At 44.7% G+C, this 27,412-nt stretch overlaps 1 long non-coding RNA gene across 1 annotated transcript; it reads right to left on the reverse strand.

Annotated features, from left to right (window-relative positions):
• Positions 1-3,004: 3,004 nt before the first annotated feature.
• Positions 3,005-27,391, reverse strand: LOC118535975 (uncharacterized). Its single transcript, XR_013444007.1, has 8 exons — positions 27,090-27,391; positions 26,830-26,892; positions 25,108-25,185; positions 18,285-18,467; positions 14,370-14,576; positions 13,936-14,069; positions 5,258-5,575; positions 3,005-3,669 (listed from the first exon to the last, which is right to left on the reverse strand). It is a non-coding gene; the product is annotated as an uncharacterized LOC118535975 (long non-coding RNA).
• Positions 27,392-27,412: the final 21 nt, after the last annotated feature.

The following is a 27,412-nucleotide window of genomic DNA, read 5'->3' on the forward strand; positions in this document are numbered from 1 at the left end:
GAGGTAAGGTTAAATAAATGAATATACGAACAGCACTCAGAATGGTGCCCAGCAAACTGTAAGCACCATATATGTAAGCAATTATGATTCATTACAGAGCACAAAGCCGTGTGTTACATTAGGCGTTTTTACTTTCTACATGAAAAAAAATAGTTTATAGTAACATCACCCTGTAAATTTACCAATTTTATCCCAGCAGCTTTTTGAGAACTTTTTGAGGCTTAAATGAACATGCATTGTTGAAACCATGAAGAATCTATACTAACATGCAGTTGAATTTCCTGATTGTGTTGCATTTTAGGCAGGCATTTCACATTTTCCAGCATAACCTTTCCTTTTTTTTTTTAAGATTTTATTTACTTGACAGAGAGAGAACAAGAGAGCACAAGCAGGGGGAGCAGCAGAGGGAGAGGGAGAAGCAGGCTCCCGCTGAGCAGGGAGCCCAATGTGGGGCTCGATCCCAGGACCCTGGGATCGTGACATGAGCTGAAGGCAGACGCTTAACCAAATGAGTCACCCAGGTGCCCCAGCTTAACCTTTCCTACCTGAAGCTTGTCAAAGGCTAATTTGAGCAGAGAATTTTTGTTTGTTTTCTTCTTGTTTTTAAAGATTTTATTTATTTAGAGAGCAGGTGTGAATGTAGGGAGAGGCAGAAGGAGAGAGAGAGAGAGAGAGAGAATCTCAAGCAGACTCCACGCTGAGCACAGAGCCTGACAAAGGTCTTGATCTCATCCTCCTGAGGTCATGACCTGAGCCGAAACCAAAAGTCAGACACTCAGCTGACTGTGCCACCCAGGCGCCCCTGCTTTCTTGTTTTGTTGTTACCATGTAGATTACGAGAATGGACTTTGGATCAGACCATCTGGGCTCTAAGACTATGTGACAGAACAATTCGTGGAGTTTAAAACATATGTAGAAGTAAAATATGTGACAACAACTGAATAAAGAATAAATAGAAGAAAGAAGGGAAAATGGAAGTGTAGTATTACGAAGTTCTCATACCATACACGAAGTGTAATGCCACTTGTAAGGACATGGTGATGAATTAAAGATGAATACTATAAACCCTAAAGCAACCACTAACATAACAAAACAAAGAGCTGTAACTCATTAGCCAATGAAAGAGATCAAGTAGAATCATAAAAAACATTCATTTAATCCTAAAGAAGCCAAAAAAAGACAGAAAAGGGAATAAAAAGCTTATGGGACAAGTAGAAAACAAAGAGCAAGATGCCGGACAATCATAATAAGTGTGCCTAACACCATGATTAACAGTCAGAGATCATCAGATTACTTGAAAGACAAATACCAAAGCTCATTCTGAAGGAAATAAATTGAATGACCCTATATTTATTAAAGAAATTGAAATTGTAGTTGAAACCTTCCTCCCAAAGAAAATGCCAAACCCAGATGAGTTTGTTGGTGAATTCCACAAAATATTTAAGGAAGAAATAACAGCACTTCTATACATGGTCGTCTATGTCTATACATAAAATTGAAAAGGAGGAAATATTCTCAGCTCAATTTATGAGGCCAGCGTCACCATGATACTAAAACAATATGAAGGCATTGCAAGAAAACAAAACTACAGATCCATATCTCCTAGGAACTAGATGTAAAATATTCTAAGTCATATTTTAGCAGATCAAATCCTATAGATAGAAAAAGGCTATACATCATGACCACATGGAGTTTATCCCAGGAGTGCAGGTTTTGCTACGGGTGCCCCTGGCCACTCTGTCCCCATAGAACATCATGGTCTTACCCCCAAATCCACTGCCATCTTTTCCTGAGGGTCTGTTACTTTCTCCACTTACTTATCGTTACATAACAAGCCACCCCAAAACTTAGTGGCTTATAACAACCATTTGACTTTTTAAAACATTTTATTTATTTTTTAAGTAAACTCTACCACCCAACGTGGGGCTCGAACTCATGACCCCGAGATCAAGAGTGACATGCTCTACTGGCTGAGCCAGCCAGGTGCCTCCAACCATTTGATTTTAAGCAATAATTTAAAAAAACAGCTATTGGTTTTTAAACAACCATTTGATTTTGCTCATGGTTGTCGGTCAGGAATTTTGGAAGACCTCAACTGGTTAGTCAGTCTCTGAGCTATGCAGGGTCAACAAGGGTGCCTGAGGCTTGGCATTTCCTTCCAGATGCCTTCTCTACTCAGCATGTCTCCACGCTTGTGGGCCTTTCTTGCCCTTTCTTTTCACATGGTGTCTTCCTCTCTGGGACGTCTTCACTCAGTTTGGGTTTTTCGTAGCTCGATGGCCTTGGGGGAGTCTGACATACATGCCTGCTCAGGGCTTCAAGATGGTAAGATAACGTCTACTGGTCTTAAAGGCTATGCCTGGATTTGATGTAGCTTCACATCTGCCACACTCTTGGTGATAGACTATCAAAGAATACTCTTCTGGAGAAGTATCAAAGAATTTGTGACCATCTTGAACCCACTGTCTACATTTACCCCACTTCTGGTACTAATTTATGTGTTACTTAGGGCTTATTTGCTTATTCCCTAAGGAAATAAAAATTTGTATGGAAGGATATCTCCACTACCTCTCAAACTAGCAGAGCCCTGACCTGCTATAGTTTCCTTCCTTGCTTAGGAGCCAAAATTCACTCCTTTTAGTTCCTCAAATACTGAATCCATTATCTATTGTAAAACACAGCATCCCAAAACAGTTTAATGGCTTAAAGCAGCAATGGTTCATTGTTCATGTTTCCGTGGCTGGGTGGGTAGGTCTTCGCCTGGTTTTTCCTAGTTTACCTGGGCAGGGAGGTCCCAGATGACCTCACTCTCACATACTAGCTACAGGCTGGGGCACCTTAGTTCCCTTCTGTCCAACTCAGGCTAGACTGCGTGGTCTCCTGGTTCCACCAGGGTGACAGCAAGAGCTACAAGTCCTCTTGGCTCTGGATTTGGCATTCTGTTACTGCTGAGGAAGCGACCCTCTACTGATCAGAGCAGATCACACGGCCAACCGAGATTCCTGGGGTGGAGGAACAGACTCCACACCCAGATGGGGAGAGGCAACAGGACACAGGCACCACCGGACACAGGGACGTGTGATTCACTGAGGCTACTGTCATCAGTCTCCTGCAAATACCAAGAGGGGATGCCACCCTCTTTAGTAAATAATGGAGCTTAGTTGCCTTGACTGAGTCCAGACTTTCAAAACCCAAGTGAAGACAACTACCGAATCACAGGGTCAGGATACTTCCTCAAAGATTAACCTTTTGTCTGCTCCCTTCAGCAATGTGATGACTCACTCTGGGACCATGAAGGTCTTACTATGGGAAGCACACAGAAACCTGTTCCTTTAATTCCAGACTGACAAATCAGAAAAGAAACAAATTTCAAAAAAAACGTAAGGACCTCTATCTGGAAATTGGAGTTAGATCCAAAACAAGGGCCATGGGAAAGTCAAATCTACCTTCTGAGTGATCTTTGAATGTAAAAGTAGAGCAAAGAAGGCGCCCACCTTTATAATAAAAATATCAATGTGTTTCATAAATGCTCATTTTGGGAAACCTGCATAATCCAAAAAAGGGGGCACAGAGTGGAAAATAAAGATTACCTTTAACACTGCTGTCATGCAAAACCAACACCTCTTTCTTTCCAGCATGTGACTTTCCAGAATCTTTTAAATGCTCCCTCTTCATTATGTCAATAAAAAGGAAAAGGAAAATAAAATCAGAAAAAAGAACACAGAGGCCTCTGAGGAAAATATGCAAGAAGTTAAATTTGAGTTGGAGGGAAATAACTCACTGAAAAAAATTTTTTTTAAATAGCTTTTTTAGGATACAATTCATACGCTATACAATTCACTCATTTAAAGTGTACGACTCGGGGAGGCCTGGTTGGCTCAGTCAGTTAAATGTCTGCCTTCGGCTTGGGTCACGATCTCGGGGTCTTGGGATCAAGCCCCGCACTGGGCTCCCCGCTGAGCTGGGAGCCTGCTTCTCCTTCTCCCTCTATCTCCCCACCCCCTGCTTGTGCTCTGTCTCTCTCTCTTTTTTGTTAAAGATTTTATTTATTTATTTGACAGAGAAAGAGATAGCAAGAGCAGGAACACAAGCAGGGGGAGTGGGAGAAGGAGAAGCAGGCTTCCCGCTGAGCAGGGAGCCCGATGTGGGACTCGATCCCAGGACCCTGGCATCATGACCTGAGCCGAAGGCAGATGCTTAATGACTGAGCCCCCCAGGCATCCTCTCTCTCTCTCTCAAATAAATAAATAAAATCTTGAAAAAAATAAAATAAAAAAATAAAGTGTACTACTCGGTGTCTTTTAGTATGTTCACAGAATTGTGAATATATCACCCTCAAAATGGAATTTTATTTTTTTTATTTATTTTTATTTTTTTAAAGATTTTATTTGACAGAGAGAGACACAGCAAGAGAGGGAACACAAGCAGGGGGAGTGGGAGAGGGAGAAGCAGGCTGCCCACGGAGCAGGGAGCCCAATGCAGGGCTCAGTCCCAGGACCCTGGGACCATGACCTGAGCTGAAGGCAGACGCCCAACGACTGAGCCACCCAGGCGCCCCTCACAATGGAATTTTAAAATGTTGGTCTCCCCTAAAAGAAACCCTCCCAGCCCCATTTCCCCCCAAAACTCCCAGCCCTAGGCAACTGCTAATCTACTTTCTGCCTAGAGGGATTGGTCTATTCTGGAACTTCAAATAAATTAGTGAAATCCTACAATATGTGGTCATTTACGACCAGCTTCTTTCACTTAGCAGAATGTCTGCAAGGTCCTCCACACTGGGACACATATCAGCACCCCATTTCTTATCACTGTTGACTCATTTTCCCTTTGATGGATACGCCACATTCTGTTTGTCCACCCATCAGCTGACAGGCATTTGGGTACTCACTGAAATTTTAAAATTAATTCTAAGCTCGTTTTTAAATATGTTGACCAGCAAGCTATCTATATTGTCAATTATTTTTAAAAATCTTTAAAAGGTTTTGAACACCACAAAAGTAATATGGGCCCTGAGAAACTGAAACACTGCAAAAGTGCAGGCGAAAGACACTGAAAGTCTCCCTATGTCCCCCAAACCCCTTTTCTTCCCAGAAATGAACCCCCTATTTCTAGTGTTTTTGTCTAAAGCTTTTCCCTCTGCATTTGCAAACACATATACGTACACATAATCCTCACTATTCGTGGAGTCCATATTTGCAAATCTTTCTAGGAACTAAAATTTATCTGTGACCCCAACATCCATACTTGTGACACTTACCACATCATTTTTGGACATCAGTGCAGCCGCAAAAAATGTGTCATCTACTCGCACGTCCCCAGCTGAGGTCAAACAGGTGACGCTCTGCCTTCTTGTTCCTGCTCACACTGCACACAAATGTCCTCTACATGGTCTGCTTCCTGCCATGTTTTTCTCATTCTTGGGCATTTGCTGGTGATTTCTCTGCTGAAAATCCCCCCAAGCATGGTGCTGACGTGTTGTCTTGTGCTCCTAAGCCCAGGAAGGCTGTGATGGTCCCGTGGAGAAAACACGTGCGTCGGATAAGCTTCCTTCAGGTGTGAGTGTCGGTCCTGCTGGCTGTGAGTGCAATATTCATGAATCAACAATGTATTTTAAATAAGGTGCCTTTAAATGGAAACACAGGTAAAACAAGGTTATATATTGAGCAGTTGTGACCAGACTCTCGCAGGAACCTAAATCTATTTCTTGGCTTTATAGAACGGGATTATTATGAGTAATGAGAGTTGAGTGCATATGTATGTAATTTCACATATAATTTTTCCCAAAACTGCATCGTATGATACATTGCTTTCCAACTTTATTTTTTTAAACTAATGCATCATGGAGCCATTTTCATATCAGTACATGTAGATCAAATGAAATCCTTAACACAAAGAGCAATCTGTAGTCAAATCCAGCCTGTGGTTGCTGCCTTTCTCCTTTCTTTCTTTTTCTTTTTTTCTTCCTTCCTTCCTTTTTCTTTCTTCTTCCTTCTTTCTTCTTTCTTCTTCCTTCCTTCCTTCCTTTCTTTCTTTTTCTTCAATCTCTACACCCAATGTGGGGCTGGAACTCATCACCCCAAGATCAAGGGTTGCATGCTCTTCAGACAGAGCCAGCCAGGTGCCCCTGGACTGCTGCTTCTTTTCATAAAGTTTTACTGAACCACTGCCATGTTCATTAATTTCAGTACTGCCTATGGCTACTTCTACTTTCTAATGTCAGAGTTGAGAAGTTGCAAAAGAGACTGTAAGCATGGCACCTTAAACCTAAAATATTTACTATCTGGCCCTTTACAGAAAAAAACTCACCAAACTCTGCTTCAGAAGGTTACAGAAGATTCTGTGGTATGGATACTCAACATTTTATTTGGTTGTTTCTCTGAGGGTATATAGGTCCCTTATCACTGTTTGCTATTTTAATTCATACGGCATGGCCCATTGTCAATATTTATTTGTGTGAATAACAGACACAAATATTTCTGTCAGAAGCGGGATTGCTATTTAAATGTGTATGTGTGTTTAAATGTTTGAGAGATCTTGGCAAATAATCTCCCAAATAGTTCATATGTTTATACTTCTACGGGAGTCTATTTCCTTTTGCCTTTACCAAAACTAGATTATCAAAATAAATGTTGACCAAAATGATGGGGGAAGAAATGGTTTCTCGTTGTTTCACTCGGCTTTTCCCTGATAGATAATGAGGAAAAATCTGTTATTTTTCCATATTCATAATTTCACCACTACCGCTTCAGCAAAGATACACTTCTTGTAATTTTGAGAATAAACGTACTTATGTTTACTCTTACCTTTCAAGACAAACTCACTAGTGTTTTTGTTGCCTTTGCCTTTGAACTATCTTCAACCCTCTTTTTACCTCTTTCTCCCGTATTTCACTGAAATAATTGGCAGTTGCAGTTCCAGATTCACTTTTATTTTAAAAACCAACAATGTATGCTTCCACTTTTTTGGGAATCCTTATTCGACAACTGAAGTCCACTTGATAGCCATTTCATCATAGACATGCTTCTAATGTCATTATGTATCTTGGCTCACCATTTTTCTTTGATTTGTGTGTCATCCTTTTCCTGACTGCTTTTCCATTGTTTTGGAGTATGTCCTCAAGTAATTTTTTCAGAAGGGCTACAAGAGTGTGTGCTGGACATTGTTATTTGGCAATCCAGTAGTCACATTCCCTTCTTTCTCTCTAAGAAAACCTGCGTTGTTCAGGTATTTGCCCCTCTTCTGCTTAGAGCACATGACTCAGGGTAAGTAACCCCCATTCCCAGTTGGTGGATTGATCTAAGACAATCAGCACATGTTATGCTGTGTAGGGCACAAACAGCCTGAATCAGTCCAATGAGATTGAAGAGAAGTACTACTATCCTGTTGCTGGAAGTCAAGTTTCCCCTCTTTCTCTTCTGATACACATAAATGAGGAAACTTGACAACCTCGTGGGAGCAAGTCTTAGAATGAAGCCAGTGCTAATGACAGTGGAATGGAGAGATGGACAGACAGGAACGGGGTCTCCATGCATCATCTGGCTCTGAAGCAAGTCTATGTGACATCGACCCTCTCTCTGGGTCTCTTGTTACTTGCAATAAAAAAACCAACTTTGCCTTTATTTTCCCTCATTCTGTGTTGATATTTTGGGTGGGTACAGCAGTCCAGGTTCAAAATAATTTCCCCTGAAGAAGGAAAGCATTGTTCCCTTTTCCTCAAGTGTCAGATGTAGCATCAGATAGAGCCCGCAGGCTAATTCTTATTGTTTATGAAACAAACTGTGTTCCCGCTTTGAAAGTTTTGGGGTTTCCTCTTTATCCTTGGTATTAGCAGTTTCTCCTACTTGTACCTAGATGAGTATCTTTTAAACATTTCTTCTTGGCACTTGGTGGGTTCTTTATATCTCAAAACTTGAGTTTATATTCATCTCTAGGAAATTTTCTTACATTATTTTTTATTGTTTCCTACCTGTGTATTGACTTTATTTTATTCTTCAGAGAATCCAATAGATGTTTGACTCCTCTATATATTTTTAGATAGTTTTCTTAAGTTTTCTCTAATTTGTGAAATCCTAGGTTTTACCTTACAGACCACAAATAATTCCCTTTGCCTATGTTAAATCAACAATTTGAAACTTCAAATGAAATTTTCAGTTATAATAATCATTCATATACATAATTTTAGATACACAAAATTTTTAAAAATTCTAGCAACTTTTGCTTTGATTGCTCCTTTTTCATAGCAGCCCATTCTTGTCTTATTGTTACAGTATGCACTTGGATCTAAGGATGGTGATTCCTTTTTTTTAAAAAAGATTTTATTTATTTATTTTGACAGAGAGAGAGAGAGAGCAGAAGCAGGGGGAGGTGCAGAGGGAGAAGCAGACTCCCCAAAGAGCAGGGAGCCAGACGTGGGGCTCGATCCCAGGACCCTGGGATCACGACCTGAGCCGAAGGCAGACGCTTAACCAACTGAGCCACCCAGGCGCCCCTAAGGACGGTGATTCCAAGTCACATTGGCCTCTGTGTCAGCTACCACCTTCTTGTTTGAGATTAGGGACAATATTTCAATCCTCTGATGTTGTTTTTTATCAAGTCCGTGGATTTGTCATTGAAAAGTAAGTTTCCTCTCATTTCAGTGGGATTCGTGAAGGAAGAAATACTGTGCTCAGGACTCAATCTTAGACTGGGGACCCTACAGTGCCTTGACCAACTCATGGCTTTTTCAAGTCCTTCCTGTGCTTGGCATCCGAAGCTTAGGAGGGAAATGTGTTTGGACAAGGGTCAATTGGTTAAAGACTGAACTTTCACTAGAATTTTCTCAGGAAAAATAAGAAAAGATTCTTGTTTATATTTGTTATTATCTTATCTAGAGAACATCTGGAAAACATTGTCACGAACTCACTCCATTTGTATTGTTTTTCCAAGAAGTAAAAAAATAAAAGGAAATTCCAAATGACAGTGTTTTCCTTTGCAGAGCCAAATATTATTATACTTCTCTCCTTATTATAAACATATTTGGCTCTGTACATAGACAAGTATCGATAGAGCTTTCAACGCTTGGTAAGCCAGGGTGGTAGTGGGTATACACTTGCAGGTTGTTGAATGTAACAATCGCTACCTTTGTTAATCAAGTGTTCCGTGAGGACCTCCCACGTATGTAACATGGTGCCTCAGAATGCGGGACATACAGCATTTAAACGTGGCTCCTGCCTGCAAAGAACGTATGGTTCAGTTGGTGGGGATAATATGAACGGTCCTGGTGTAGTTTGAGATAATGAAGCATGTGGTTCTGACAATAAGAGATCAGCAATGGGGCGTCTGAGTGGGTCAGTTGGTTAAGCGTTTGCCCTCGGCTCAGGTCATGATCCCGGAGTCCCAGGATTGAGCCTCGCATCGGGCTCCCTGCTTGGCGGGGAGTCTGCTTCTCCCACTTCCTCTGCTCCTCCCCACTCGAGCTCTATCTCTCTCTCACTCACTCTCTCTCTCAAATAAATAAATAAAATCTTAAAAAAAATAAGGGATCAGCAGAGACTCAGAGCCCTAGGGTACCAAAGATGAGAAGGTTCTTAGGCAGGTCCTTGGAGGCTGACCAGGCATCTCTTCACCTGTGCTGTGTCCTGCTGGTCAGAAGCGGGTCCCTGGTCCCACCCACACACAGGGCCATGTCTACTGTGCTTGCGACTGTAGACTCTGCCTGCAGGAGAGAGATGACCTCTGTATAAAGCAGAGTACAGAGGATGGAGGTGTGGGACCACGAGAAGACATGTCAGGCCAGGCACGGGGACGGCATGCAGCTCTGGACAGGGAGAGGAGACACAGGACCGATGGCCTGGAAGCTTGCCTGGGTGTGGGAGGTGGCCCATGGCTTCATGTGATGAGAAGAAATCATGAGAAATATCCACGGGGATCTCCTACCGTGTCCTTGCCCAAAACATTTTATTTTATTTTATTATTATTTTTTTTATTAAAGATTTTATTTACTTGACAGAGAGAGACACAGCGAGAGAGGGAACACAGGCAGGGGGAGTGGGAGAGGGAGAAGCAGGCTTCCCGCGGAGCGGGGAGCCCGATGCAGGGCTCGATCCCAGGACTCTGGGATCATGACCTGAGCTGAAGGCAGACGCTTAATAACTGAGCCACCCAGGCGCCCCTGCCCAAAACATTTGAACTCAAATCTCATCAGACCTTCCCACATAACTCCAGTTATAGGAAATATGGGGACAGAGGAGCCACGGAATGACACCAGCAGGAAACAATCTGAGAAAATCTGTAAAGTGAGACAGACACTTTTCATGACAACTGTCTGGGCTCTCCAACAGGACAATGTCACACAGAAATAAGGGGAGAGGGATAAAAACACAATGCAATGCTTGGATCGTGGTTCTAAAAAAGCAACTATAGGAGACATTTGGGGTGGGCAATGGGGTAATTTGGATATGGATTGGGCATTAGATTATATTAGGAAATTTTTAATATGATCATGCTATCATGGTCATAGAGGAGAAAATCCTTATTTCTTGGAAGTGTAGGATGGTGTATTCCATAGCAAATGGCATGAGAACTGTTACCTATTTGATAATGGTTCAGAAAAAATATATACACAGCCTTATGTTGGAAGGTCATAGGAGAAAAAACAAAATGTACTAAGACCTGGGGATTTGACTGTACTCTCAAGCAGGCTTTCCTATACATTCCAAAAAGCATCTTCCTTCCAAAAAGCGCTGTCTTAGTCAAGCTGTGTACCTCCCCTCAAACTACCATAGTGCTCTGCTCAGAGCAACTGCTCCATGATCTCTTGCTTCAGAGATTATTCAAAAGACACTAGGCCACCTTTGGGCTAAAAATGGCTTCAATAAAGAAGGGCTTAATTTTCTTGCAGAACAAGAAGCCTGGGATAGCAGTTGTCAGCATGGGCTCAGCTGCCCCATGATGCCCTCCAGAATCCTAGATCTTCCTATGTCCCCGCTCCTCCCCACTAGGAGCAGCGGGTCTCAGATTCACGCTTGCTGCTTGCCTCCTATCTCCACTGGCTCAGGGTCCGTCAGTGGGAGAAGAAGGGGAACAGGGTGGCACTGGTCACAGTCCCTCCCACGGGTCTTTACGGATACTTTCCACTTTGGCCATAACTGGCCCCATGGACCACTGAACCAGAGGGGACCCTCCCCCCCCAGGGGTGAGCTAAAGAGCAGGGGCTGTGATTTGGGGCTGGGAGTGCCTAATGTACAGGTTTCATGTCCAAGCATCTCCTACAATATCTAAATATATCTAGCAAGTGGATTTCTTTAGCAGGTATTTATGTACAACGAAAGGAAAACAAAACGTTTTTTAAAACTTAATTTGGAAAGTGATCGAATTTAGTGCAGATGGAGCATTCCTTCCTCCCACTAGCATTTAACAAGCCCCCAACTACACAGCAAGCCTTGGGCTGAAAACCCGAGAGCCAAGGATGAAGGAGAGATGCTTCCCAGCCTCAGGAAGGTGAGGGTACAACAGTGGGGACAGGAGTGGAATAAGAAGTGAGGGTGTCAGGTGGAGAGGAGCCTATCAAAGAAACACAAGCAGGCAGAGATAAACCAGCCAGGGAGTGGGCCAGATTTAGAGAAAACTCAGCATAAGGGAAGGCCTGGTGACCAGGCCAGTGGGCTGCCAGCGGCTTGATGGGACCACTCTCATGAGGGTTCGTTCACGCTCTTCAGCAGGTTTCCATTTCTCAGCCGCGTGGAAAATGTGCAGGACGTGGACTCAGCAGTCTATTTCTGGCTTTGCTGATGATGAGCTGCATGTGATCCAGTCTGACATTGAACTCAGGGAGCCCCACACTTATCACCAGCATCTGAGAACACGTCGCATCCCGTGGGGACGTGCGCTTCGCGCGCCAGCGCTTCGCCGTGGGGGTGGGAGGTGCAGCCGTCGGCCGGCACTCGCTATACCGTTTTGCGGAACAGGCCAGACGCAGCTCATGGGGGCGAATCTGTGCCTGGAGATCACATGGGGGTGTGATGGCAGAGCGCCCGGCGGTCTTGGAGCAGCAAGGCCGGGCCACGCAGAGCAAGCCCGCTTCCCGCATCCCCGAGCCGGCGATTCCTGGGGCTTCCCAGTGAGGAGCGGGCCCCCAAACAGACCGCTCCCCACAGGAGAAGACCTGAAGTCAGGAAGGAGTCAAATAACTGCATCTGCCAAATTGGGAGAGAGAGATTGCAGGCTGTCATCGCTGCTCTAACTTAAAAACTTTTTTCTTAATAGAAAGTCTTCGCCTCTCCTTTTTTGGTCACTTAAGCTCTTTTGCTGGTGGTTTAAAAATGTCCTTTATTCCATGACATTATACGAGAGGCGCTTTTGGAGCCATAGTTTAGTTATAAATGAGTCCCGCACAACTGTTTTTTATTTCCATTTTGTTTCACTGACTGAGAATGTAAATTGAACTTTAGTGCTATTGTGCTTTGTTCTGCCTCTCTTTGTGGAAATGTGTTCTGAATTAAAGCCCACGAATAAACCAGAGTGGTCCCAAATATTGCCCTTCAGCTTTGGAATGGCCTGTGAGCCACGAACAGATAGAGAATGTGCTTTTATGAGCCCCAGATGGCGCGGTGGGTGTCACGGACGTCTTTATGTGGAGAGGTCACAGGTTCAGTCTCCATCTGGAGCCGGCCCAGAGCCACTCCAGATCTAAGGGAGTCAGGATGGATCCTGGGCAAGGACACGGTGCCTCGTCCCCCTCGGCAAGCAGCCTCCGTCGGGCCCGGGTCACCGGCCTTGCCCTGGACACGGGCCCTGTCGTGGGAGCCTCTGCGCTGCTCGGCTGGGGACCTCGAGGCACCCTCTCACTTGCTCCTGGAGCAAGAAGGGGCGCTCCCAGGGTATTTTCCGGTCACCCCAGGGCTGTAGTCCTTGCAGAGGGAATAAATAGAAGTTTCGGAGACTGTCCTCTGCCATCCAGCCCTAGCAGCCGTCAACTTGCAAAACCCAAACCCTGTCCCGGTCCCCCCTGCCCCCGGCCCTTGGCAGCCTTGACTCAGGGACTCCAGCTAGTCCTCTGGGTACAAGCTGCTGAGAAACCCTCCTCCCTCTCTCCCCAGCCTCCTGAGCCTGGCGCACCAGCAAACACTGTCTCCCCTTGGGGCAGACGCCCGGGGTCAGGCCTTGTCTGACGGGTGTCTGGGGGAAGCAGGGGGTGCCTGGCTCACTGTGGCTTCTGCAGATTTCCAGATCCAGCCACCGGCTCTCCTGCCTCCCTGCTCTCCTGCCGCGGCCGCTCAGATCTGCCTGTGGGTGGGGCTGGACCGAGGGTATGGAGAGAAAGCCACCGGAAAGAGAGAGAAAACCCCTTTCTCCAGCCAGCTGTAGCCGAGTGGAACTGGAATTTGGATCTCTGACTGTCTTATTTGTCAACTGGCTCAGAACTCAGGAAAAGAGAAGGGGTGTTCCTTGTGGGGCCCCCGCCCCAAACTCTGCACGGGCCTGAGAACATGGCACAGGTTGCCCAAGAGCGCTGGCCCTTTGCTTCCAGCGACCGGGCTCGTCTGGCTCGTCACACTGAGCACATTTGCAGCAAGGACAGCACCCCGTGCCGGCCTGCCCTTCTCGGTGCGGTGTGCCTCTCAGGGTCACCGGGTCGGGCTGTCTGACCCTCCGTGAGGGTGCCCTGGGTCCCCTGGGTCGGGTTGTGTGTCGGGGTCCCCACTGTGCGTCAGCAGGAGAGGGGGATTATTCTCAGACACTGCAAATGCCCCGTTTCTCCTCAGACCTCCTCCCCGTCCTCCTAATATCCCCCCCTCTCGGAGGACCTTGCCTCTAACAATTATTGCTTGGGGTTTTCTACTTCCCTTGTTCCTTCGATCTTCATTAACTGGGATTCATCTGTGAGAAAGGGCTGTTCCCGCTTCCCGCACTTACTGACCTGTAATTCAAGCCTGTGTCTGCACAGTATGGACTCACCGATACTTCTTTTATTCTGAGGGTCAGACTCTGTTGTCCTAATTCTGCTGCTTGTCTCCCTCCTGGGGTGCGTAAGTGATGGCAGAATGGCCCTAAAGTGGAGATGGCCTGTGTCTCACTCCGATGGGGGTCCCCTGCAAAAGTCACCAGACATTTTCTAACATCTTACTTAATAGACTATCCTACCCATTTATCTTGATTTAATGATCACATTTATTCGTCATGTAAATATGGTTTGGTACTCAGGGGAGGCTTTGCCTGGTTTTTGAGGGAATCAAACATGTGCTTGACCAACTGTGAGGGCTCATTAAACACTAATCACTATTATTATTGTTGTTCATGTCACTCGAGTGCAATATAGTTATAAATAGGACAATTTATGAAGATGCGGAAATTCAGAAAAATCATCTATGTAAAATTATTATTACTATTACCTTGTGTTTAAGTGTTAAGTGAACCAGCACCCGGCTAGCTCAGTCGGTAGAGCATGAGACTCTTAAGTGTTAAGTGGACCATCTTCAAATGTTTCTTTTTTAAAGAATGCTCCTCTCAGGCACCTGGTTGGCTGGCTCAGAGGGGAGAGCAGGCAACTCTTGATCTTGGGGTCATGAGTTCAAGCCCCACATTGGGCATGGAGCTTACTTAAAAATAAATAAATAAAATAATATTAAAAACAGACTGCCCCTCTACTCCCTGAACTAACTCTGTCACTAGTTAGGTTACTACTTTCAAGTCTTAATAATAATTTGTCTGTTATTTCTGTGCAGCAGGATCAAGGGTGATTTTGTACTTGATACTTTCTTTAAAGGCTTTTAGGTGTATTCCCTCTATTATAATAAAATGTTACTTAAAATACAATGTTACCCTTACGCCCTGGTCCAAACCCAGTAGAAATCTCACTCTGCTGCAGAGACAGGATGCTTCTTCCCGCTCGATGTTGCCCGTGGGCACCCACACCTGTTTGTTTACACGTCAGAATGGTGTTAGGGAGATTATTTTGTTAGCTTGTAAAATACACATAATTTTATTCATCGTTCTCCTTTTTTAAATAGTAGCACCAGAAAAACATGATCTGTTAAAATTTCCCCAAATCAGTAAAGAATTTTAATTTACTTATGTTTTGGCTTTGGGAGAACAGGACTGCTTAAGCAAGCTCCCTCCAGACGCTGTGGGCCAGGCGCTGGATTACATTAAACAAGCTCAGTTTCCCTACCTAAGTATAACTGTATAGGAGTATTAGTGCTGCATTAAAACAGCATTTGTTCACCAGGCTCTGCTAAAACTTTGAATGGATCTTTAACCAAAGTGGGTTTAATTCAGAAAACTTTCTACAGAAGTAAACTTTGAAAGCATTGCTATCCAGGAAAACATTCAGAATAAGGCCGCGCATCCCGATTTCTAGCTGAGATGGAAGGAGCCTAGTGGCTGTAAGCAGTCATGCTAGGTAAAGCCCACCGGAGGGGCTGACACTGGGAAGTCCCCTGCCAGGGGCCTGGTGCCAGGGCCCCACACATTCGGGTCCTGCAGCAAAGCTCATCGAAGTGCCCAGAGCCCTCCCATGCAAGAATCTCCAGGCTGTTTACTTGCTTAATGAAAGGTAATGCCCCTGCCCGGGGGGAAGGCTGGTGGGATGGGGGTGGAGGGAAGAGCAAGGGACCCTCCCCACCGAAGGCATCGGGACATGCCACCCTAAATCATGCCACGTTGTCATATTGATTATTTTGAGCTAAAGGAAATTGAGAAACAGCAGATGCGGGAAGGGCTCTCTGACCTCCTTTCCACCTAAAAGCAGGTCATCAAACTTCTGCGATGAAGTGCCCGGCTTGTACCAAGAAGAGAATATCGTCATCAGCTGAGACCAAGAGTCAACACTGACTCAGATCCGCACAAACAGGCCTTTACCGAGACAAACCTTGCCTTCCATTGGTTTCCCCCATATATTTATCTCCCACAATTTGCCACTTTCCTAGAAGCATAAACCCCTTTCCCTTTGTCTTGTCTCCACAATTGGTTGCTCTTTGTTGAAAACGGTATATAAAGTTCTCAGACCTAACCATTTCTTTGGGGTTTTCGTTTCATTTCTGTAAGGCCTCGTATATAGATATGAAATAAACCTTTTTCTCCCGTGAATCTCTTTGTTTTGGGGTTTTTTTGTGGGCAGTTTAAACTGCAGAGCCCTAGACACTGAACCTAAGAGGGTGCAGGAACACAGATTGTTTTTTTCCTTCCCCTAGACCACCTATTGACTCTCTTTTATTCACGCAAGTAAAACTCACTCAAGGAGTCCCAGAAGCTGGGGACACTGAAACTCTCTTTACTATAGAAGTTAAAAAAAAAAAAAAAAAGTTACATCTGTCGTTTTTGTGGGGGAGCTTAAGATTCAGACCGGTGGTATGTTTGGTAAATGAACCATCTTTGAGAGGATGAGCCTCTTTGAGAACCTGCTGGAAGCCATGGCAGAAAGTCGGCAGGTGTCCAGCTGTGAGTCAGGAGAGTGGGTGGTCCCTCCTGACAGCCTCCAGAGCTGGTTCTTGCTAACCTAGGGGAGAGCGTCAGGGAACGCAGCCTGGGGCACTGTGGGGTTGGCAGGACTGTGGCCCACACCCCAGGTCTGGATCGATGGCTCCTCTCACCTTGGTGAGGGCCCCGACCAGTCATTCTTCAGAAACTCAAGATGTCCTTGCAGTGGCCGGGGCTTATCAGCCCCTTTCCAGCGATCTCTCACAAGCCGGCCTAAGCCTACTCTAAACAACATTCCTTTTTTTTAACTGAACAGTTGGGAGTGCTCCTCCCAGTAGAGGCAGGAGCAGAAAGAGTAGCTTTGTCTTGTTTACCCATTCCAAGAAGTCTTGCGCAAGTGTCCTAGGCAGTTTGTTTCTCGGGTTTCTCGTACGTAAAACTGGGGTAACCATAGTATCTTTTGCATACAGTTTTTGTGAAGAGTGGATGAGCTAACATGTGTAAAACTGAAAACTGTCCCGGTCCCGGGGAGTGCTATCTACATACCATTATGTATTTACATGTATCAGTGATACATTATCATTCAGGGATCAATGGACTCAGGGATCTCTAAGCTTCCCCTGCTCTGAGGATCCATGAGTCATAATGACATGAAAGCTATCTCCGTATACTAATCGACCACCCTGTTGACACGCTTTATTTCACTGAACGCCCTGAACAATCCTCTGACTCAGGCTATATCACCCCATTAGACAGAGGGGAGACCAAACTCGGGCAACATGCATCAGATCACACACCAGTGGGTTCAGTCTCCACGACAACACAGCCAGAATGCAAACCCTCACCTGCCTGCATCACAGAGTGGGAGAAGTTATTTGCAACACAGAGAACAAGGGAATAGTATCAGAATACAAAAGAAAGCTCACACATCAGAAAGGGAAGAGACAACAAAGTATGTAACCCGAATGGACAGTTCCTGCAAGAAACCCACAGGCAAATAAGTCTGGATAAATGCTCAGCTCACTGGGTATCAACAAGTGCAAATTAAAACCACAATGAGATACCACTGAATATCCATCAGTAGTGCTAATTAGGACAGGGGGAAGTAGGGATTCTCTCTGCTATAGGCAACTGATAGTCTTTCTGAGCTGCAAAGATATCCTCCCACTATCTCCTAACTTCCCATACCGCTGCTGAGAAGTCCTATGCTACTATTGTTCCTGATTCTTTGCATGTGTATTTTAAGATGCTTTGGGTAGCAAGGGACTGCAGGGGAGAAAAAAACTTTTCATCCACCCTCTTACGTTCTTGGACTGCGGTTTACAAATTAAATCAACGAGAAGATTAACAGGACAAAAGGCACACAAACTTTATTTGATGTTAATCTTAATTTTTACATGTACACGAAGCTCTTTGTAGAAAAGAAGTAAACACCCAAGGAGGTGGATAGACCTGGAGGCTTATACATAATAAATTATATATGTGACTTATATGTGATAACTTGTACAGACACAGCTGGACAGAGGAAATAGGTTTGGGCTTCTAGTGGCAGTAAATTATGGGAAGGTAACAATATGGGGGAATGTACTGGGAGATAAGGGTCATTTAGTAAGCTCTGTTTATGCAGACTCATGCTGGTAACACCTCCACCTATAGTCATAAATGTTGTTCCTCCCTTGCTGGTTATAGTAGAGGGGGACACCTTCACAAAGGGAAATTCATGCCCTTTTTTCAGGAACATAGGGGGAGTACAGAGAGGTTTTCCTACATCTGCAGCTTCTCAATTGCTTTCAGCTCAAAAATAATCCTTACGTCCATGTGGCACATTTGGGGTGTCATGTTCCAATCCTCCTCAGAACATAATATCTGTCTAAAAACGAAATGAGTACCTTGACTGTTCCATTAGGGGGAGGTCTGGAAGGAAGCAATCCTGAGGTTGGTTTGGCACCTCTCCATGCTTATCAAGGGCCCAGGCACCTTCCGGCAATCCACTCCTCCATCTCCAGCATGTCAGCCATGGATGGCGCTCTTCATTGGGATAAGATGGTTGCATCAGCTCCAAACCTCACATCCTGAGTCACAAGGAGAGGAGCAATAAGATGAAACCATTCTCAGCAGATGTGTCCCTGTATTTCCTTGCTCAGGGCCAGGCCACACCACACCCAGTCCAGCACCTGGCCAAGGGGTCCTAGATGACCTTGTGGGCCCCATCATGACTCCTCCCACAGGAGGGGCCATACGGCAGGCCTCCAATCTGGGTTCTACTAATTCCCCAGAAAGGGGAAAGGGCTGTTGGCAGACATCTGTGGCATCTGTCACAATAGAGGATCTGTGCTTTCTTCCTCTGGGAAAGTTTAGGATTATCAGTTCTCTCTGGTGTTTGGGGTGGAAATAGAGAACTCGGGAGTCCCATATTTTTTAATTCTGCCTTGGTTATAACATTCGGCTGAAGTAGAAGCATTTAATGAGAAACCCCCCAAAAATCGGAATCTTCTAAAACAGGTGCTTTTAAAAAGAACAACCCTGAGCTGGACAGTAGATATTTTTTAGATAGATAAGGAGATGTTCCACTGGACAAGCCTGTTAAATCTACACAAATTGTGTATCTCTTCAGCATAAAGTTAAGCCCTGGCTAAGTCTTTGAGATAAGAAGCATAAGGGGCTTTCTTGGAATACTGATAGTGTTGTGCTAATGTTTTCTTGTAACCTTGGGACCAGAGTATGTTTGCCACGAGACAGTCCAAGTTTTGACTATTTGGTATAGACAACTGTGTTTGCTCACTTTAAGTTCTAAACTACATTTCTTATTGGAGGCTGACTTCACTCACAACCGTGGTGATTCAGTCTGATTAATTCAGCCTCTGGAAATTGGCTGGGTGGGTCCTCTTAAAGTTAGAACCATAGCTCAAGGCACAGCCTTTTATGAATACGTACTTATAACTTGAACAGGTTAACTTTGGAAACACAATTCAGATTTGTTATGTGAAGTTTCATAAGGATGTACTTTGCCATAGGTCTTTGAAACTCATTTTCTGAGGTGTTCCAATGGGCCTCTTTGATATGGAAACTCATGTCTCTGGTTTTGGGAAATTTCTGTGTATTAGTTATTGAAGTGTGAGAACCCTGGGTTATTTATCCATTTACCCATTAATCACTGTAGAAGGTCCAACATCTAACTAAGAGTTAAGCTTTCAGTTTATTTAACAATATGTTACCAGGGCCCCTGGCTGGCTCAGTGGGTGGAGCGTGTTGACTCTTGATCTTGGGGTTGTGGGTTTGAGCCCCACATTGGGTGTAGAGATTACTTAAAAATAAAATCTTAAAAAAAATAGAAATACATTTCTGTTCTTTTATTCTGTGCTTTCTGTTAATTAGATATTGTGCCTCCTAGAATGATTCTCTACTTTTCTTACATTTTTCCCTGTATTTTCCATGTCTCTATCCCCTTAGCCCAATAGGTCCTTAATTTCATCTTTCACTCCACCTGCTGAACTTGTAAAAAAATTTCATTTAGGCTGTTTTTGGCCTCTGATGATTATTCTCAATTCATGATGCAGAATTTTCTCTTCTATCTCTGATGGTATCCAACAACAGGTGTACGTGGTGTGTGTGTGTGAGTGTGTGTGTAATTCTTTACTTGAATGGTCTGCTTTGTGTGCTCACTTGTTTTGGTTTCTCCCACGATGGTAATGCTTGTCTACGTTTGCACTGAAGAGCAGGTGCTAAGAAGTGAGCCAGCAGTGTGTGTGAGGGGGGCTTGGGGCTGGTGGCCCTGCTGGAGTATGCTGGGCAGGGAGCCAGCACTCTCACACCACATGTCAGCTCCCAGAGGCCTCTCCTCCGAAGAAGGGTCCTGGGAGGGGTGGCACCAGGCAGGGAGAGCCTGCCTGCCCGAATTCTAGAAGCAAGAGAGGGCGAATGTGCTGGACAGACACGCCATCTGGTTACTCCTTCCAGGAAGAGCTTGCCGCCCCCAGCTGTCAGCTCCTTGAGGGTCTGCCTCGGAGGCAGGGAGCCCTTCCCCGGCACCTGCTATCTGTGCCTGGGGCTGAACCTGAGCAGCAGAGCCAGGCCTGCTCACTGGGCCAAGAGCACCCAACGTCCCTTGAGGTACCCGCTAATGCTGAGTTCTCTTCAGCAAACCTCTAGCAGCAGCTGTACCAGACACTGCGGACGCCACATCTCCTTGGAGCTCGTGCTCGCAGACCCACGACCCTTACGGCAAGTGTCGTGCAACGAGAGCTTGTGTCGGGGGGCGAGGACGTGCTGGAGCAGCCCCCAGCCCCAGAGTGGGCAGGAGTGGTGGTAGTTAGCCATCCTTGGACTCGCCAGGCAGTGAGCTGGGAGGTCCCCAGCAGGACGGAGCCCCAGCTGCCCACAGCAGACGCTCGCATGGATGTCGTTCCCTGGAACTATATCAGCGCCTTGGCCTCCCCTGCAGGCGCCTCCTGGGACTGCCTCCCAGATGAACTTGTCCCTTTATCCTCATTTTAGGGCCTGCGTCTGAGACACGGCCAGTCAGCCCCAGGCTAGACACGTGCATGCATCCTGCTGATCAGAGCGGCCGCGAGCGCTAGCTGTGGGCTCCATTCTGGCTGGCCATTGTAGGTGGGATGAGCATCCTGTCACCTCTGCCCCCGTGGGGTCCCCACACAGCACCGAGAACCAGGTGCGTCCACCTCGTTTCAGAGGGGAAACTGAGGCTCAAAATGTTGCCTCAGGCTACACGGCTAAGAGACTGGGAGGCTGTTATTGGAATTCTCTCTTCCTGACTCCAAAGTCCTGTGTCCTCCACGTGGGAGAGTCTGCTCGGCCTGCACAGAAACCCAGATGAAAAGTCATTCAGAAACAAGGCCCCAGGAATCTCAGTAATGTTCCCAAGACTATAAACACCTATTCTGCAACAAATAAATTAGTTTCCCTCACTTTGTGGCTTCTAGAAAGCCATTTTTGATACACAGAAGGGAAAAAACAAATGCCATAATTTGAAGGGGAAAACAATCCCGAATTTAGAAGTAGAATTTGTGAGTGGGACATAAAGCGTGTTGCCAAGTGGAACAAATGAAAGTCATGTTGGGTTAGAAGTCAAGGCAGATTCAAAGGCCCTTTGGGAAATTATTGGTTTCCTGAGATTTTATCTTTCAGGGCAATGTCTAGTCCACTCTGGATTAGCTGCGTGATAGACAGAAAGGTGCAGCAAGGGCAGTCCCGGGTATCACGAGTGGGTGTGGGTGACACCCCGGCTGCTAGTGTGTCTGTCTCTGTCTTATCCTCTGTGAGTAGGTTCTGTGGGGCTTTACGGGACATGCAGCTCTGAGACACAACACTGCAGATGCTAAGACTCTTCAGCTCTGGGTGACTTTCAGCTAAGACTTGGGGAGAGAAACACGGGGGACCCGATCAGGTCACCCTGGTGTGCATGTGCACGAACGAGGCTCTGCATTCAGATCTTCCTGGTGCAGAATCTCTTCCCAAAATATTTTTTGTAAAGCTCTTTCCAAATATCAAAACAAGCCATTCATCTTTGAGGCAGAAGTGTGCATGGAATTTGGTTTCAGTGAAATTAGCCGAGAAGTGGCCATGTGACTGTTTCTGAAACAACAAAGAAGAGGAAAGACAGACGGCCGGGAAGCTCTTCAGATGTGAAACGGATTGTTTTCTTTCTCTTTTAACCAGACTCTGATCCTGAAAAATAAACTTTCAGATATAAACATTCCCGAAATCAGAAAACTGGACTTACTAGCTGTTGAAAAGTGGGTGAAAGCCCAATTTTACCCACTCTTGTTTGACTACAGATGGGGTGGAGGGCAGGAGACCATCTGGTTCCCAACTTCTGGCTGCCGCGGGCGCCAAGGCAGTGAAGCCCCTGAGACAAAGTGGGCAGGGAGCCACAAGGCTACCCACACAGCTGCCCACAGCACCCTAGCCACGTTATTAGTGGCAGGTTATTTTGGAGTTATTTTTTTATCCATTTAAAATATTCATCGAAGAGCCTATTGAGTGTCACGCTTCTGAGGGAAGGCATTGCATGCAAAAAAAATGCTCCAGGGTTAAGTTTATCCTTGGCATGAAAGCCAGCATCGCCAATGAAGCACAAAGGGTGGTGCTCTAAAAGCTTATCACAACCTGGCGCTGAAACGACAAAGCCGAGAATGACGGTCCACGCTGGCTTCCAGGTATTGGGAGCGCATGCTAGTTTCCCGCATCACCTTGGGATACCGGCCTGGCTGCAGTAGCAGCTCCATCAAGGGGGGATCCCAGCGCCCCACAACCCAATTTAAAATAACCAAGTCCAGATGCTGGTGCCAAAAAAGAGGTTTGCACCATTCACCACCGTGACCTGGATCGTATTTCAAAAGTGTCAAATCAAAGCTGTCCCACCAAAGCCTGATTTCTTAATGAATTCCTTATGTGTTCATCTCTTGAATACAGAAAGTGGGGTATCCACTGGGGAGTAAAAGATTTACAAAAACAAAACCCGCGGGTGTGATGTCTTGTGAAACACACCCCGTGCAGTGGACATCTCACCGTGGAACTGCTTACTGCTTCATTAGGATGCTTTCATTTAAAAAGCCACATCTGAGAGGCATCATAATATTTACGGAGAAGAGGGAGCATGCGCTGAAGGAAATCTTATAGAAATCTCATTATGTAGAGGCTTTAAAAAATGCTGAGGTTCTGTCATGTTAATACAGGGCTGTTAAGAGCAAAATTTAAAGAATCTTGTCATTTCTATATGTTAAATGCTGGCCTCTTTCCTGAAGAAAGATTCCGGCTAAGGGGTTGTCTTTGAGTCCTGACTTATTACGCTAAGTATGTCTGGGTACTGAATAAAACAAGTTTTTTGCTTTTTCGAAAAGAGAAAAGAGGTATGAGACTCAAGGTGATTAGATAAATACCTATATACGAACAGAGAGATGGATGAACCGAAGGGCAGATGAACAAAGATATGAGCAGACAGTAGTGTCATCAGCTTTTGGAGAATAACACTCTCCTACCTTCAGACTACCACTTCAATGTGGTTTTTGCTCAGAAAGGTGCAGCCTACAAACTCCGAGAAGGATTCTTGAGTATTCTTGTCCAAGAACTCAGGGAAATGGCGCTCTGTCTTACAAAAGCCTTCAGGACACTGAAGTTAGCCCATGAAAACTCCACTCATCGTTCATTCAACAAGTAATGAGTGACCAGAGTGCACCCTCTGTGCCAGGGCCCAGTGGCTCTTGCAGCCATGGATTCCAAGTGGTTCATTTCACTTTCCATTTGCAAAATCTTCAATGGTACTTCCAGCTTCCGAACAAGAAAGCATAAATTCATGTATCCACCCCCTCTCTCCCAAACACAATTAAATAGCCTGGAAATAATCCGACAGAAAATGGCAAAGGGACTCTGAGAGCAGAAAAGAAGATGGGGGACTGGTTGGGGACCTCAGGTCTTCCGGTGTGGTGATATACTGAGGTCTTTGATCTCTCATACACCCCACATGGGTGCCAAAGAGGCCTGAAGCCTGGAACTGCCAATGGGCAGAGACAAATAAACACACAAGAAAGGCCTGGCAGAAGAACTGGGAAAGGAGGAGCCCAATAGAGCCCAAATGGGGGCTGCTAACCAATCCTTCACAAGGGGACAGAGCAGGGAGCCCGATTTGCCTTCAAAGCCCCGCGGGGCTGACCCAACCCCCACTCTGCACTTGGTAACTGCCTGGTGGGCTGATCCTCCAAGGCGGCTGCCTGGCACAGCCCAGCAACTCTGTGCTCTGCATCCAGTGGCAGGAGAAGACCCAGGCTCAGTGGCTCAAGCCCCTCCCACGTCCCAGGGCAGAAGGTGGCCCTAGCAACACGGATAACCCGGGGAAGCAACTTCCACCCTTTCAGGCAGCAACAGGGGGTACTGAGCAAGAGCCCAGAAGTGCCGGAAGAATGAGGCCAGCCGGTGGCACCGTAAGGGCTCTAAAAACTAACCCCCCCACAAAAGCAGGTCAGAACCTAGACAGTAAATGTAAAAGGGGACACTTGCCTGCTAAAATGGAAGATTTAAGTAGCATTAAGAGTCCCTTAACACAAGAACCAAAATGTCCAGATATAATAAAAATTTACTCATCATACCAACAATCAGGAAAACTACACTTTGAGAAAGAAAAATCACCGGATGCCAATACTGGAGCGAAAGGATGTTGAAATTATTTGACAAGGATTTTAAAACAGTGTAATTAAGAATGTTTCAATAGACAATTACAAATTCTCTTGAGAAAAATGAAAAAATTTAAAAATCTCTGCAAAGAAACAGAAGTTATAAAAACTCACTGAATGAACTCAATAGTAGAATGGAGATGACCTTGGAGAGAATCCATGAACTTGAAGACAGATCAATGGAATTTATTCAGTCTGAACAAAACAGAGAAAATAGACTGAAAAAAATGAATGGAGTCTCAGGGATCTGTGAAACAGATGTCTAAGTATCCAAAATATCCAACATTTATCACCCGAGTTCCAGAAAAAGAGAAAGAGGGTGTAGCTGAAAAACAGTCAAAGAAACAATAGTTGACAACTTCCCAAATTTGGCAAGAGATATAAAACTACAGATTCAAGAAGCTGGGGGAAATCCAAACAGGATAAACAGAAAGAAATCCGAACAAAGACACATCATTATTAAACTTCCAAAAAACTAAAGACAAAAAAAAAAAATCTTAAAAACCAGAGAGAGATGATGTATTACCTGTACTGGAAGACCAAATTAATAACACCAGATTTCTCTTCTGAAACCATCAAGGCCAGAAGTCAGTGATACATTTTTCTAGAAATAAAGAAAAGATCTGTCAACCATGAATCCTATATCTGGCAAAACTATCCTTCAAAAATAAAGGGGAATTAGACTTCTCAGATGAAGGAAAATTAAAAGAATTTGGTGCTGGCAGTCCTACCTTTAAAGCCTGGTAAAGGAAACCCCCCAAACATTAAAAAAAAATGTAGACTGAATTGCGCCCCCCACACTGCCATTCATATGTTGAAACCCAACTCCCAATGTGACTGTATTTGAAGACCTTTAAGGAGGTAACTAAGGTTAAGCAAGGTTCTAAGGGGGGGTCCCAATCTGATAGGACCAGTGGTCTTTACAAGAAGAGGAAGAGACCCCAGGGGCGTATGCACATAGAAGCGATGTGAGGACATAGGAAGGGGCAGCCTACAAGCCAAGGAGAGAGGCCTCAGGAGAAACACCTGCCAACACCTCACCATGGACTTGCAGCCTCCAGAATTGTGAGGGATGCACTTGGGCTGTTTGAGCCCCCAGGCTGTAGGATGTGTCATGGTAGCCTGAGCAGACTAAAGCAGAAAATGACAACAGACAGATGGTGGGACCTTCAGAGAGGAAGACAAGGACAGTGGAAGGAGAAGATACAGAGGCAAACATAACAGACTGCTCTTCCCCTCTTGAGTTTCTTTAATTATACTTTATGTTTGAAGCCAAAATCATAATACCATTTGATGTGGTGCTCAATGCATGCAGTGGAAACACTTAAGATAATTATATTTAAAAAGTGGGGAGGGTTGGGGCGCCTGGGTGGCTCAGTGGGTTAAGCATCTGCCTTCAGCTCAGGTCATGACCCCAGGGTCCTGGGATCGAGCCCCACGTCGGGCTCCCAGCTCAGCAGGGAGCCTGCTTCTCCCTCTCCCTCTGCCTGCCTTTCCCCCTGCTTGTGCTCTCTCTCTGTCAAATTAAGAAAATCTTAAAAAAAAAAAAAAAGAAGTGGGGAGGGTCAAAGATCTAAATGGAGGTAAGTCTTCTACACTCAGAGGGTAAAACACTGAGAGAACACAGGTTGTGGTATATCATACAGGTGTCAGGTCACAGCTAGGGCAACTGGCAGTAAAGTTATGCAAAGTGGCATGTAAAAAAATACTATAAATAAAGAAGAATCTAATGTTATAAAATTATATAAATAATTATATAAATAAAATTATATAAATAAAAAATACTATAAATAAAGAAGAATAATGTTCAAGTAACTCACAAGAAAGCAAGCAAAAAACCCTCCAAAAACAACCAAATAAACAAAGAAAAAAAAAACAGAGGAATGAAAAAAGGGGACAAATATAAAACAAAATACTAAAATGGCAGACTTAAGCTCTAACATATGAATGACTATTTTAGATATTAGTAGTATAAATATACCAATTAAAACACAGAGATCAGTTATTCTTCAGTAAAGTTGGAAAAAATTAAGAGTGAGAAAAGGTAGAGACAGGATGGGTAACACACATGACTCAATCACTTACAGTCTATGAGAAAAATGACTTCAAAACAACACTCTATTATAGATAAGCAGGAAAGGTAAGGATGGGAAGGCTGCATCATGCACATATGAATTAGAAAAAAAGCAAGAGTGATGATAATAACAAAAAAGGGCATCACAGAACGATAAAGACTCGGTCAACCCACCAAGATCCAGCAATCCTAAGTTTGTGTGTAGCACACCGCAAGGTTTCAAAACACACGCAAAAACTGGCGGAGAAGAAAAGAGAAACAGATAAATTCACAGTTGTGGCTGGGGATTTCAAAACCCAGCTTACAACGTTTGCTAACCAACAAGGCTCCAGAGGAACAAACACCATGGCCCACTGGATTTGCCTGACGTTACTGAACACTCTACCCAACAACAGCAGGATACACATCCTATGCAAGTCGCACGGGACACTCACCGGGAAGAAAGGCCAGATCCTCGGTCATACAGCAAACCTTCACCAACCTAAAAGAATTGTAATTATACAGAGTATGCTTTCTAACCACAATGCAATCAAATTAGAAATCAGTAAGTTGGCTAACTGAATATAATAAAAATTTTTTAAAAAATCAGTAAGTGAAAGACAATAGAACAATCTCCAAATTCTTGGAAATTCAACAACACACTTCTAAATAATCCCTGGGGCAAAGCGGAAGTCTCAAAGGCAACTTAAAAATAAAAATGAATGAAGGTGAATGAAAATTGAAATGAAATTGAAAATACAACATATCAAAGTTTGTG

The sequence above is a fragment of the Halichoerus grypus genome, chromosome 14, assembly GCF_964656455.1.
Source record: "Halichoerus grypus chromosome 14, mHalGry1.hap1.1, whole genome shotgun sequence".
Taxonomy (NCBI): Eukaryota; Metazoa; Chordata; class Mammalia; order Carnivora; family Phocidae; genus Halichoerus; species Halichoerus grypus.